This window comes from Bos taurus, chromosome 20 (genome assembly GCF_002263795.3).
Source record: "Bos taurus isolate L1 Dominette 01449 registration number 42190680 breed Hereford chromosome 20, ARS-UCD2.0, whole genome shotgun sequence".
NCBI lineage: Eukaryota > Metazoa > Chordata > Mammalia > Artiodactyla > Bovidae > Bos > Bos taurus.
The window spans coordinates 19987158-20000000 of NC_037347.1; the positions used below are offsets into that span (position 1 = coordinate 19987158).

General features: G+C 39.3%; 1 protein-coding gene and 1 long non-coding RNA gene across 13 annotated transcripts in view; one reads left to right on the forward strand and one right to left on the reverse strand.

The window, feature by feature from the left end:
- Positions 1-12843, forward strand: part of PDE4D (phosphodiesterase 4D) — a 1605399-nt gene that overhangs the window by 1274787 nt on the left and 317769 nt on the right. The window lies entirely within an intron of this gene.
- LOC104975236 (uncharacterized) overlaps positions 4229-12843 on the reverse strand; it is a 22744-nt gene continuing 14129 nt past the window's right edge. Inside the window, exons 2-3 of the long non-coding RNA XR_001494454.3 lie at positions 9350-9502; positions 4229-5232 (exon numbers count right to left, since the gene is read on the reverse strand). This is a non-coding gene — a long non-coding RNA (uncharacterized lncRNA). The remainder of the gene's footprint in view (positions 5233-9349; positions 9503-12843) is intronic.

A 12843-nucleotide genomic window follows, 5' to 3' on the forward strand; every position in this document is an offset into this window, starting at 1 on the left:
GTTGAATCATGTGATGGTTCTGTTTTTTGAGGAACCTCTATACTGTTTTCCATAATGGCTGCACAAATTTACATCCCCACACAAGGGTATTGTTTTCTCCACACTGTTGCCAACACTTTTTTTTTTTTTTTTTTCCTTTTTGGTAAAACTTATCCTGATAGGTATATCTCACTGTGGCTTTGATATACACTTCCCTGATAATTAGTGATGTTGAGTGCCTCTTTATATACCTATTGGCCTTTTGTATGTCTTTGTTTGGAGGTTCTATGCCCTATCTTTAATCAGATGATTTGGAGTGCTTTTTGTTGTTATTGTTTTTGCTATTAAATTGCCTGAGTTCCTTATATATTTGATATTAATCCCTTATCAGATCTGTGGTTTGCAAATATTTTCTCCCACTCCGTAGGCTGTCTTTTCATTTTGTTGATGGTTTCCTTTCCTTTGCAGAAGCTTTTCAGTTTGATGTAGTCTCATTTACCTGTTTTTGCTTTTGCAGCCTGTACTTTGAGTGCCATATCAAAAAAATCATTGCCATGACCAATGTCAGGAAGATTTTTTCCCCTATCATCTGCTACTTAAGCTATCTCTATAACAAAAAAATACAGTTAATGTTCAGAGAAAGAACCCAGGTAATATCTTTTAAAAGGATTAGTTTTAGTGATCAGAAATATGTAAAGAAAAAGTTACTTTCCAAAATTTCATAAACTTTGTGGTTATACTGGTTCTAAATCTCTAATATCTTTATGATTACAAAGCCCTATAGCTCTGAAACTACAAGCCTTCATAATGTGGAAGTTTGGGCCATTATTTTTATTTATTTTGCGATCCAATATTTAAGTGATTGTGAAAAGTCTGGAAACTTTTTACTCTTCTTTGTTCTCTCATTTCTTTTTCATTCTTTCTTTCCCTCTTTCTCTTTTTAACATTCAGAGCACCTCAGAATTCCCTCTTATTCCTACTCAGCAAAATGGAGATCAAAATCACCAAAATGTCTATCCCCCCCACCCCATTCATCAGTTCACAGTGGGGTTTTTCTTTTCTAAGCATTCAGAAAGAGAAGGAGTCAAAAAGGCCCTTTACTGGTCTCAGACGTCTGAAGACAATCTGTCCTTTTTATCTCCCCATGTTAAAATACTTGCTATAAATAACTGGAGATTTAGGGACCATTCTGACATGTCTGGCTTTTCAACACTGTTGACTAACAACCGACCTAATATGACTCTGTGGTGGCTCCAGGCTTGTTATTTGGTGGGGGTGGGGGTGGGGGGGTATTTGTTTTTTTTCTTAAGACAGTTAAACCTTGTTAGAAAAGAGACATGACTCAGTCATTAACTCTGAATTTAAGATTCATTGTTGATTGATTTTCAGTATCTTTAGTATGTACTATTTATTGGGTTGGCCAGAAACAGTGAGAGACTTTTTTGGGGGGGGCGGCTAAAAGCTCAACATTCAGAAAATGAAGACCATGGCATCTGGTCCCATCACTTCATGGGAAATAGATGGGGAAACAGTGGAAACAGTATCAGATTTTATTTTGGGGGGCTCCAAAATCACTGCAGATGGTGATTGCAGCCATGAAATTAAAAGACGCTTACTCCTTGGAAGAAAAGTTATGACCAACCTAAATAGCATATTCAAAAGCAGAGACATCACTTTGCCAACAAAGGTCCATCTAGTCAAGGCTATGGTTTTTCAAGTGGTCATGTATGGATGTGAGAGTTGGACTGTGAAGAAAGCTGAGTGCCAAAGAATTGATGCTTTTGAACTGTGGTGTTGGAGAAGACTCTTGAGAGTCCCTTGGACTGCAAGGAGATCCAACCAGTCCATTCTGAAGGAGATCAGCCCTGGGATTTCTTTGGAGGGAATGATCCTAAAGCTGAAACTCCAGTACTTTGGCCACCTCATGCGAAGAGTTGACTCATTGGAAAAGACTCTGATGCTGGGAGGGATTGGGGGCAGGAGGAGAAGGGGACGACAGAGGATGAGATGGCTGGATGGCATCACTGACTCGATGGACGTGAGTCTGAGTGAACTCCGGGAGTTGGTGATGGACAGAGAGGCCTGGCGTGCTGCAATTCATGGGGTCACAAAGAGTCAGACACGACTGAGTGACTGAACTGAACTGAACTGAAAATCACTGCAGATGGTGACTGCAGCCATGAAATTAAAAGATGTTTGCTTCTTGGAAGAAAATCTATGACCAACCTAGAGAGCATATTAAAAATCAGAGATGTTATTTTGCCAACAAAGGTTCATCTCGTCAAAGCTATGATTTTTCCAGCAGTCATGTATGGATGTGAGAGTTGGAGTACGAAGAAAGCTAAGCATGGAAGAATTGATGCTTTTGAACTGTGGTGTTGGGAGAAGACTCTTGAGAGTCCCTTGGACTGCAAGGAGAGCAACTAGTCAATCCTAAAGGAAATCAGTCCTGAATATTCATTGGAAGGACTGAAGCGGAAGCTCCAATACTTTGGCCACCTGATGCGAAGAACTGACTCACTGGAAAAAACCCTGATGTTGGGAATTATTGAAGGCAGGAGATGGGACGACAGAGGATGAGATGGTTGGATGACATCACCAATTTGATGGACATGGGTTTGCGCAAGCTCTGGGAGTTGGTGATAGACAGGGAAGCCTGGTGTGCGGCAGTCCATGGAGTGGCAAAGAATCGGACATGACTGAGCGACTGAACTGAACTGAAAAAGTTCATTTGGATGTTGCCTAATATTGTGCAGAAAAACCCAAACAAACTTTTGGGCCAACTCAATATTAAGTATATGTCAAGTGCACACACACACATATATATATATGTGTGTGTGTGTGTTTATGTATTTTATATGTTGGTTCACACCATCAGAAAATATACTGATTTCAGAATAACACTAATTTAGATCCAGGCAAATAAATTTACATTTCCATTTCTTCTAGAAATAACATTTGCCTGCCAACATATCATGTATTCATAATGACTCTCTTCATACACACACACACATCCCCCACACAAAGTGTAAAGTGTTTTTTTGGTTCATATAACAAATACTCTGAGACTGTAAACTTTAAAAAAAAAATTCAGTGTTTCTCCTTGACATACCCCTATGGCATCCTATTTCACATGTGTGCCAGAGACTGAAAAAGCCAAATGGGAAAGAAAAACAAGGATGTAAAGAAAAAGGGAAGAACTTGAGAAACTCTACAGAGTATTAAACTAAAATAGAAGCATTTCAGTGTTTAACGAAGAACACACATAACCATCTCACTTTATGTTATTATTCCGTTGTTAAGTCATGTCCAACTCTTTGCAACCCCATGGACTGCAACACACCGGGCCTCCCTGTCCCTCACCGTCTCCTGGAGCTTGCCCAAGTTCACATCCATTGAACAGGTGATGCTATCCAACCGTCTCATCTTCTCCTGCCCTCTTCTCCTTTTGCCTTCAGTCTTTCCCAGCATCAGGGTCTTCTCTACTTTTCTCACTTTAATCCCTGTTTATTTAGTTTCCAAGTCCCAATAAACTCTTCTTTGGTGTCACAAAATAACGGAAGAGGCAGGGCTGGTCTAGGATACTCCGGAAGTAAAACCTGGGACAAAAAGTATGAGTAGTTTATTTAGGAAGTCCACAAAACCTAAGCAAAGAAGTCAGGAAGTGAGACAGAGAGTGGAAGGACACAAAAACATCATCGAGACAGTTATCCCAGTGGGAACATGGGTCTGAGTCCTGCTTGGGGCAACAGAGGACAGTGTGGAACACTCCTTAGAGTGGCCCCATCAATAGGATGAGGAAGCTGGAACCCTTACCTACCAACTCCCTCTCATCCATCACCTATTTCTAGGGATCATGAACAACCCAGCACTCTGGTTTGCTTATCCATAGGTCAATCATGTAACTGTGGCCAGGAAAACAACCCTTAGACAAAGACTTACAGGTATTAAAAAAAAAAAAAGCCTTCAGTCAGGGAGCTGGAGATTTTTGGAGAATTCAGCTTTGAGAGGTAGGTATTCAGAGGACATAGGCACCAATACCTACCTCTATGAAGGTCATAGACACTGAGGTAATTCATCTGCCTGTGTATAAAAGTATTTGCAATCAAGGCTTCTCTTTATTCTGTGTGTTGGAAAAAATTTAAACAAAGCTATTATTGTTTTTGTGTTAGTATCTTAGCATTTGAATATATGACACCAGAGATGATCTTAATAAATATAAAGCAAATCCATTTACTTTCTCACACCATCAGATGTACAGTCATGTTTATTTGAAGTCCTCTGTAGACTAGCATGTGAAATAAGAGCTTCCATAGGTTGAGATTTAAAGCCATCTTTCTCCAAGCTGTTTAATTAGAATGGGCCTTAAAAATACTTTATCACATCATAAACCTTCAAAACAAAATGATTCATTGTCTTCTGAAATCTGTAGAAAATGTGTCTTTAATGTCATTCTCAATTACCTCTTCTAGAGTGAAGGTAAAACAGTTGTTTCCCCACTAGCTGAAATGTGGTTTTGCCAAATAAAAGATGAAAGAACTTTGATTGTTAGTTGTTTTCTTTTGGTTTAGGAAGAAAAAGGCAGCTTTTTATTTATGATTAATTCAAGGAATTTAAGAAATTCTCTTAAATCATTTTGAGCAAAAAGGTAAAAACAGAGGCCTGAAATCCCAGGATTTGAGGAGACCTTTAAAAATTCTATCCTCAGGGCCTGACCGCCCAGTCTCATATTTTCTCTGTGTTTTTTCTTCTACCCAAAACTCCCATACCTCTCCTCACAGAAACTGACTCTTCTAACGAACCCAAGGAAGCCCATTCTATTTTTGTTAAAAGGTTCTTCTTTATGTAATCCCAAATCTCTTCATCAAGATCTCCTGGTGGAATAGCACTTCACATTGCTTCATGCAGCTCTAGGGCCTGGCCCATCTGTTTTGTCTGTGCCATACCCCACAAAGGAATGGTCTTCTCATTTCCACCAGCTTTCGAGCTCCTATCCAGGATCCTCTTTCCTTGACATCTTGTGTGGGACTATTCATCCCACAAGGAGTTTTCCTTCTCTTCTTTCTTATTAGAACATTCCTGATCTAGGTAATTCACTGGTTGATTTGCCCGATGTTGGTTGAGTGCTTCCTATGGACCAGGCACTGGAGATGTAGGAGGATGTAAGACAGGCAATCCCTGTGCTCATGGAAGTTCTGTTCCAGTGGGTGAAATCCACAGTGAAGAACACTACAAATTCAAATATGATAAGACCTATAAAGTCAAAAAAGCAAAATAATGTGATGCTTTTCGTGGGAGTCATTGAAAAGCTTTTCTTACCAGCTTTTGGTAAAAAGCTTTTCTTACCAGCTTTTGGTAAAAAGCTTTTCTTACCAGCTTTTGGTAAAAAGCTTTTCTTTGGTAAAAGCTTTTGGTAAAAAGCTTTTCTTACCAGCTTTTGTGGGATGCTTTTCTTACCAGCCATCCCCACTTTCTATTGCAAACTCTCTGAAGCAAGTGCTCCTTTTTCCCCAAGTACTCTATATTTATTTGCATTTATTATAGTGACCTCAAAATAGTTACTCATCCATCTTCATAAGTATATTATATTATTCTGGATAAACAATATTTAATCATTTGGGATTTATGTGACATTGGATTAAGTTGGTAATGTCTTACTTAGAGTTGATATTGCTTGGAAAGACATATTTGACATAAAGACATCTTAACAGATGTCAGAATGTTGTTGGTGGTTGGTTAGTAGCTCAGTCTTGTCCATCTCTTTGTGACCCCATGGATTGTAGCCCACCAAGCTCCACTGTCCCATGGGATTTCCCAGGCAAGACCACTGAAGTAGGTTACCATTTCCTCCTCCAGGAGATCATCCAAACCCAGGGGTCAAACCCATGTCTCTTAACATTTCTTGCTTGGAAAGCAGATTCTTTACCACTGCGCCACCTGGGAAGTCTTAGATTTCCTTATATATCGTTAAATCTAAGGCTGTCCTGCTAATGTATGAACTAGTTTCACTTCTGACTCTCTACCCCTTTTTGTTGTTGTTCAGTTTCTCATTTGTGTCCGAGTCTTTGCAGCCCTGTGGACTGCAGCACTCCAGGCTTCCCTGTCCATCACCATCTCCAGGAGCTTGCTCAAACTCATGTTTTGTGTCGGTGATGCCATCCGACCATCTCGGCCTCGGTCATCCCCTTCTCCTGCCTTCAATCTTTCCCAGCATCAGGGCCTTTTTTCTAATGAGTGGGCTCTTCGCATCAGGTGGCCAAAATATTGGAGCTTCAGCTTCCATCAATCCTTTTAATGAATATTCAGGTCTGATTCCTTTAGGATTGACTGGTTTGATCTCCTTGCCAAGGGACTCTCAAGAGTCTTCTCCAATGCCACAATTCAAAAGCATCAGTTCTTCGGTGCTCAGTCTTCTTTATGATCCAACTCTCACATCCATACTTGACTATTAGAAGAACCATAGCATTGACTAGATAGACATTTGTGGGCAAAGTAATGTCTCTGCTTTTTAATATGCTATATAGATTGGTCATAGATTTTCATCCAAGGAGCAAGCTTCTTTTAATTTCATGGCTGCGGTCACCATCCACAGTGATTTTGGAGCCCAAGAAAAGAAAGTCTGTCACTGTTTCCATTGTTCTCCATCTATTTGCCATGAAGTGATGGGGCCCCTTTCCATGATCTTAGTTTTCTGAATGTTGAGTTTTAAGCCAGCTCTTTCATTCTCCTCTTTCACCTTCATCAAGAGGCTTTTTAGCTCCTCTTCATTTTCTGCTGTAAGGGTGGTAGTCATCTGCATATCTGACGTTATTTATATTTCTCCCGGAAATCTTGATTCCAGCTTGTGCTTCATCCAGCCCGGCAGTTCACATGATGTGCTCTTCATATAAGTTAAATAAGCAAGGTAAAAATATACAGCCTTGACATACTCCTTTCCCAATTCAGAACCGAGCCACTGTTCTATGTGCGGTTCTAACTGTTGTTTCTTTACCTGCATACAGGTTTTTCAGGAGGCAGGTAAGGCAGTCTGATATTCCCATCTCTTTCAGAATTTTTCACAGTTTGTTGTGATCCACACAGTCAAAGGCTTTGGTGTAGTCAATGAAGCAGATGTAGATGTTTTTCTGGAATTCTCCTGCTTTGTCTATGACCCAACAGATGTTGGCAATTTGATTTCTGGTTCCTCTGCCTTTTCTAAATCCAGCTTGAACATCTGGAAGTTCTTGGTTCATGTACTGTTGAAGCCTAGCTTGGAGAATTTTGAGCATTACTTTGCTAGCATGTGAAATAAGTGCAATTATGCAGTAGTTTAAACATTCTTTGACATTGCCCTTCTTTGGGATTCGAAAAATGACCTTTTCCAGTCCTGTGACCACTGCTGAGTTTTCCAAATTTGCTGGCATACTGAGTGCAGCACTTTAACAACATCATCTTTTAGGATTTGAAATAGCTCAGCTGGAATTCGTTCACCTCCACTAGCTTTGTTCGTAGTGATGCTTCCTGAGTCCCACTTGACTTCGCACTCTAAAATATCTGGCTCTATGTGAGTGATCAGACCACTGTGGTTACCTGGGTCATTGAGATCATTTTTGTATAGTTCTTCTGTATATTCTTGCCACCTCTACCCTTTACTTCCTATGAAATCAACACAAGTTTTGCTCTCCCTCAATTTTCCCCTAATCTCTGTAGACCCTTCCCACTCCAATCCAGCAGACTTCCATTTCTTCTTTAGAAAAATCTGAAAGATAAATAACCTACTTACATTTAATTACACACTCCAACCTGTGTTTGTGATGAATTAAGAAAATATGAGATCCCAGTTAATATATATACTGTATACAGTGCCTAACAATGAAACATGATGATTCAGAATAAGGTGAAAATGGTTCTGTTCATCAGCACAGAATCTTCCCTTTGAATTATCATATGGCAGCTAGCTCTAACCTCATGAATTTACCCTTGTTTTTAAATGTTGGTGTGTGTGTGTGTGTGTGTGTGTGTGTGTTGCTGATTGCCAACAGTACCAGATCCTGAATATTTACTTGACAGCATCAACATTGGTAGCATGAGAGAAGTGCATGGTCCAAAGGAAATAGGCATGACCTTTCCAAACATCAAATTGCTTATAAAATAAGGAATAATTACGACTTATAAGGGGTTGTTTTGAATATTTGAAGAAAAAAACAATTAAAGAACCGAACCAAGTGGATAGTAGATGCTAATCAAATGCTAGTTTCCTTCTGTTTTTCGGGGGTACCAAATTATTTATTCAAGTAGTCACTCAGACTTTGGTTAATGATTAGCTAAAGAGTAAAAATGAAGATTTTAATTTTTTTAAATTGAGTCTACTAGGATTGGGTTCATGTATGGATGGAATAGCGCTTAACATTTTATCACAATTAATTCTCCAAAAATTTTTACTATACCTGCTGCTAAATAGTAAATAAAATAATTTATCCAGTGGAATTAATTTCTAATGGTAAATATTTCAGGCCTTTGACACACACAAAATTTTTTTTTTTTTGAGAATTATTATACCCTGGTGGCTCAGATGATAGAGTCTGCTTGCAAAGTGGGAGACCTGAGTTCATTCCTTGGGTTGGAAAGACCCCCCGGAAAAGGGAATGGCAACCCACTCCAGTATACATGCCTGGAGAGGTCCAAGGACAGAAGAGCCTGGTGAGCTACAATCCTTGGGGTTGCAAAGAGTCAGACGTGACTGAGCTACTATAATACACACACACACTACACCTGGTGTTAAGGTGGGGCTTCCTGGTGGCTCAGTTGGTAAAGAATCTGCCTGAAATGCAGGATATCCAGGTTCAATCCCCAGGTCAGGAAGATCCTCTGGAGAAGGAATTGGGAACCCACTCCAGTACTCTTGCCTGGGATGGACAGAGGAGCCTCGCAGGCTCCATACGGTTGCAAGAATCTGACATGACTTAGCAACTAAACCACCACCACCACTATTAAAATATAAATAGCTGATATTAGCCCACTGTTGCATTAGCCAGTCTGCATAAAGGATTTTTTTTTTTTGAGATTAGTAAAACAGTAAGTCAGTACATCTTAAATGGCAGTTAAAAAGAAATCTAGTAACACAAGGAGCACCCCCACATCAAACTTATTTTGTTTGATTTCATAGTATTGGCCAGATGGTATTTTATAAAATTTGAGATACCAGCAACATTTTAAAAGTGAAGATCTCTCATATAATATAATTCCAGGTTTCTCTTTGCAAGTAAAAAAAAGTTGATCACATTGGGGTCTCAGACATTCCTGGGTAATGAGCCACTCTTTGACGAGTGGAAAGAGTATTTTTTTGTGGACTGATTACCCCAATAAAAAATCTTCAAATGGTTCGGTGTACCTTTGGTCATTGTCTTTTCATTTTTCCAAAAGCATCCTGTTAAACTGTTCCTAGTTCTCAGCTTTAAAGACACACAGAAAATGTTTCTTCCAGAGCCATAAATACTCTTGAGGCCGAATTGTAATAATATGGTATGATTTTCATTCCAGAATCCTAACAATTGGAAAAAAAAAAAGAGAGACATTATCTTCTTTAACAGTAAGAGTTAACATTTAGTGAATCTTTCACTATGTGCTGAGCACTATTCTAAGCATTTAACCAGCATCATTTAATATAATTCTCCCAACCACCTTGATTACACCCATTTTACAGCAGAACAGACTGGGGCATAGAAAGGTATATCCATATGACTTGGATAAGGAGCCAAGTTGGGATTTATACCTTGTCACTCTGACTCACAGTCTTCCCCACCACTGTCTGATACCCCTTTCTCTGTATTGTTCCTTGTGTTAGCCTTGGTGCTTCAGCCTTTGGGATCTATCTAAAGATGAAAAATACAGTTGTATTGTCTCATCATTTGAGAAACAGAAAGATAGGCCCACCATGTTGCAGGACTCCAAAGACACAATTCACATCATGGGTTGTGTAAAAGGTGCCCCCTGGAGTTGTGCAGTATACCATTTGCACAGATACATGCAGTGGCCCTGCTAACAGATACTCTCTCACACGGTTCTTTTATGATTTTTAGTGGCACTGTGCTGTGCTTAGTTGCTCAGTCGTGTCTGGCTCTTTGCAATCCCATGGACTATAGCCCACCGTGCTCTTCTGTCCATGAGGATTCTCCAGGCAAGAATACTGGAGTGGATAGCCATTCCCTTCTCCAGGGGATCTTCCCAACCCAGGGATGGAACCCGGGTGTCCCACGCTGCAGACAGATTCTTTACTGACTGAGCCACTAGGTAAGCCCAAGGTGGTTCTTTAGGGTGACCTGAAATTCTCTGTAGCCATTTCTTCTGCTTCCAGTCATGTCAAGCAGTACTTGAAGACACACGTTCTCAGAAATAATCTCTAAGGAGTTGAAGGCGGGTTACTCACAGATTATTTCCCCAGGATAGGAGACCGGCAGTGGTGGCTTTTCTATGTGGACACAGAGCTTGTTCTGAAATGGTGATTCACCCTCCTCCAACAGAGCAGCCAGATTGTGCCCCATGGTACATGACTTCCCTTGAGTCAGGAGAGTCAGGTCACTCAGGCATTAAAGTTTAACCTCCTGGCCTACCTGCCAGTTACAAAAGAGCCAGAATTCCACAGCGTTCCTAAAGCCCATATCATTTTCACTGTGGGCTTTAGGAATGTTACTATTTAAGTAACAGTGACAACAATGAAGAAAAAGCATTTGGTTATAGAGGCCTCTGTGCTACATTTTGTGCTATTTTGAAAGAATACGTCCATTCGTCCTTAAAAAACAAAGTTTATTTCAAAGGAAAAATATCAGTCATACTCACTGAGCAATGGAGCAGAATAAGAGTCAGTGTTAATCCAGATATACCTGTTTTATTGTGGGTTGAAATCTTGTCTTCCTGTTTCCAGTTTCTCTTATTGGAGTAGAAACCTAACCCCAGTTCAAAACAATATCCCCTGGGCCTGAATAGAAATAAAGTTGGCCTCTTAAAGACTCTCATCCAACTTCCTCCATTATGGTAAAATTTTGTGTCCCCAGCCATGGACAGAAGAGCCTGGTGGGCTGCAGTCCATGGGGTCGCAAAGAGTCAGACACAACTGAGCGACTTCACTTTCACTTTTCACTTTAATGCATTGGAGAAGGAAATGGCAACTCACTCCAGTGTTCTTGCCTGGAGAATCCCAGGGACGGGGGAGCCTGGTGGGCTGCCATCTATGGGGTCACACAAAGTCGGACACGACTGAAGCGACTTAGCAGCAGTAGCAGCAATATCACAGTGTCTAAATCACTAGGTTAAATTGTTTTAAAGGACAATTTAACCAATCATTTTGGTACAGCAGGCAACAATATTATTGTTTTAGTTTGGTCATTCAAGTACCCAAACTCTGAATTCATTATCTCATGATCTCATATGTTCAGTTATTATAGAGAAATTCTAACCATAAGGAAAGGAGTATTTTTCTTCCCAACTAAACTATTTGGTCCTCCCGGAAACAACCACATATTGTGCTTTTTATTGTTCATGGGATCTAGACTGAGCTGGATCATGAGTAAGTCGTGAAGACTGCTTGCCTTACTTCACCTCGTTAGCAAAGTGAAATATAACTCATAATCATCAATGTACTGCAGGAAATAGCACATTATCTGGAAATATTAAATATGTCTCCTTGCGTGAATCACTTCTTACTGGAATTCTCTTTCCTTCCAAAAGCCAGCACCAGGGCTCTGTTGTCCACGGCACATCCTTTGGTCCTCAGTCTCTAGAGCTTATGAGCTTTTTATGGACCTATGAAAATATTTGAGAACTAAAAAGTAAAGTTATTGACTCCAAAATACAAAAAGAAAACTGCAGAATCCCAATTAAAATTTAATCAGGTATTTAAAAATGTAACATTATGTGAACTTCAATAATTGTCAAGTAATTATTTATAAAAATTTTATTACATTTGGGAAAAAAAAAACTTGTGAGCTTTTTTTTTTTAATTTATTTCACAAGAATTATCAAGAATGTCAGATGATTGCAGAGAAATCAGGGTTAGTCATTAGCTAAATGAGTTTAGTAGCCAAATAATTTCAAAGAAAAATTATAAAGATCTTTTCTAGATTTTCATAACAAAATCATTATATAATGTGGGAAGTGGATCCATTTTAATATCCAGGATATGATGTGTAGTGGAATTTACAAAGGAATTACAACAACCTTACTTAAACTACTATCCATTTGCAAGAGTTTTTTTTAAATAACTTTTTTTTTTTAAATAAAACTAAGCTGTCGTTGTAATTTAGAGTTTCTATTAGGTAACTCTTAAGAAAAAGATTATCTTCAGAGAGGTCTGTGTGTTAACCGGAACTGACTTAGTCCTGGGGGAAATTAACTTACTGAAAGACTGTCAGCTGAATGAAGGCTTAAATTTCATGAACTTGGAGGAGAGAGCTTTTTCACATTCTCTTCCCGTATGGAGTAACAATCTGTTCTGAAAGTGGAGAGTGTTTTGGCATTATCTCTTCTAGCTCATTTGCTTTCAACTTTCCATAAATCAAGTTCTGCCAATTACCATCTTTAAGACTCAACTTTTTGCAAAATTGTTAGACAAAGCACTCTCTTTGAGAAGACAGAGAATACACTATAGAGTAATTCCTCTGAAAATCACAGTTCTGTATTGTATAGTTATTTTTTTAGAGTTCATCGCCTGCCTAGAATGAAGGCTGACGTTTTTCCAAGAAGAGCATAGACTGATCCACAAAGTCAGGTTAAACAGTACCTGAATTTGCTTGCCTATCGCTTATACAGGAATTATCTGTTATAAAAGCAAAATATAACTGTAAGTATGGCACCCCACTCCAGTACTCTTGCTTGGAAAATCCCATGGAC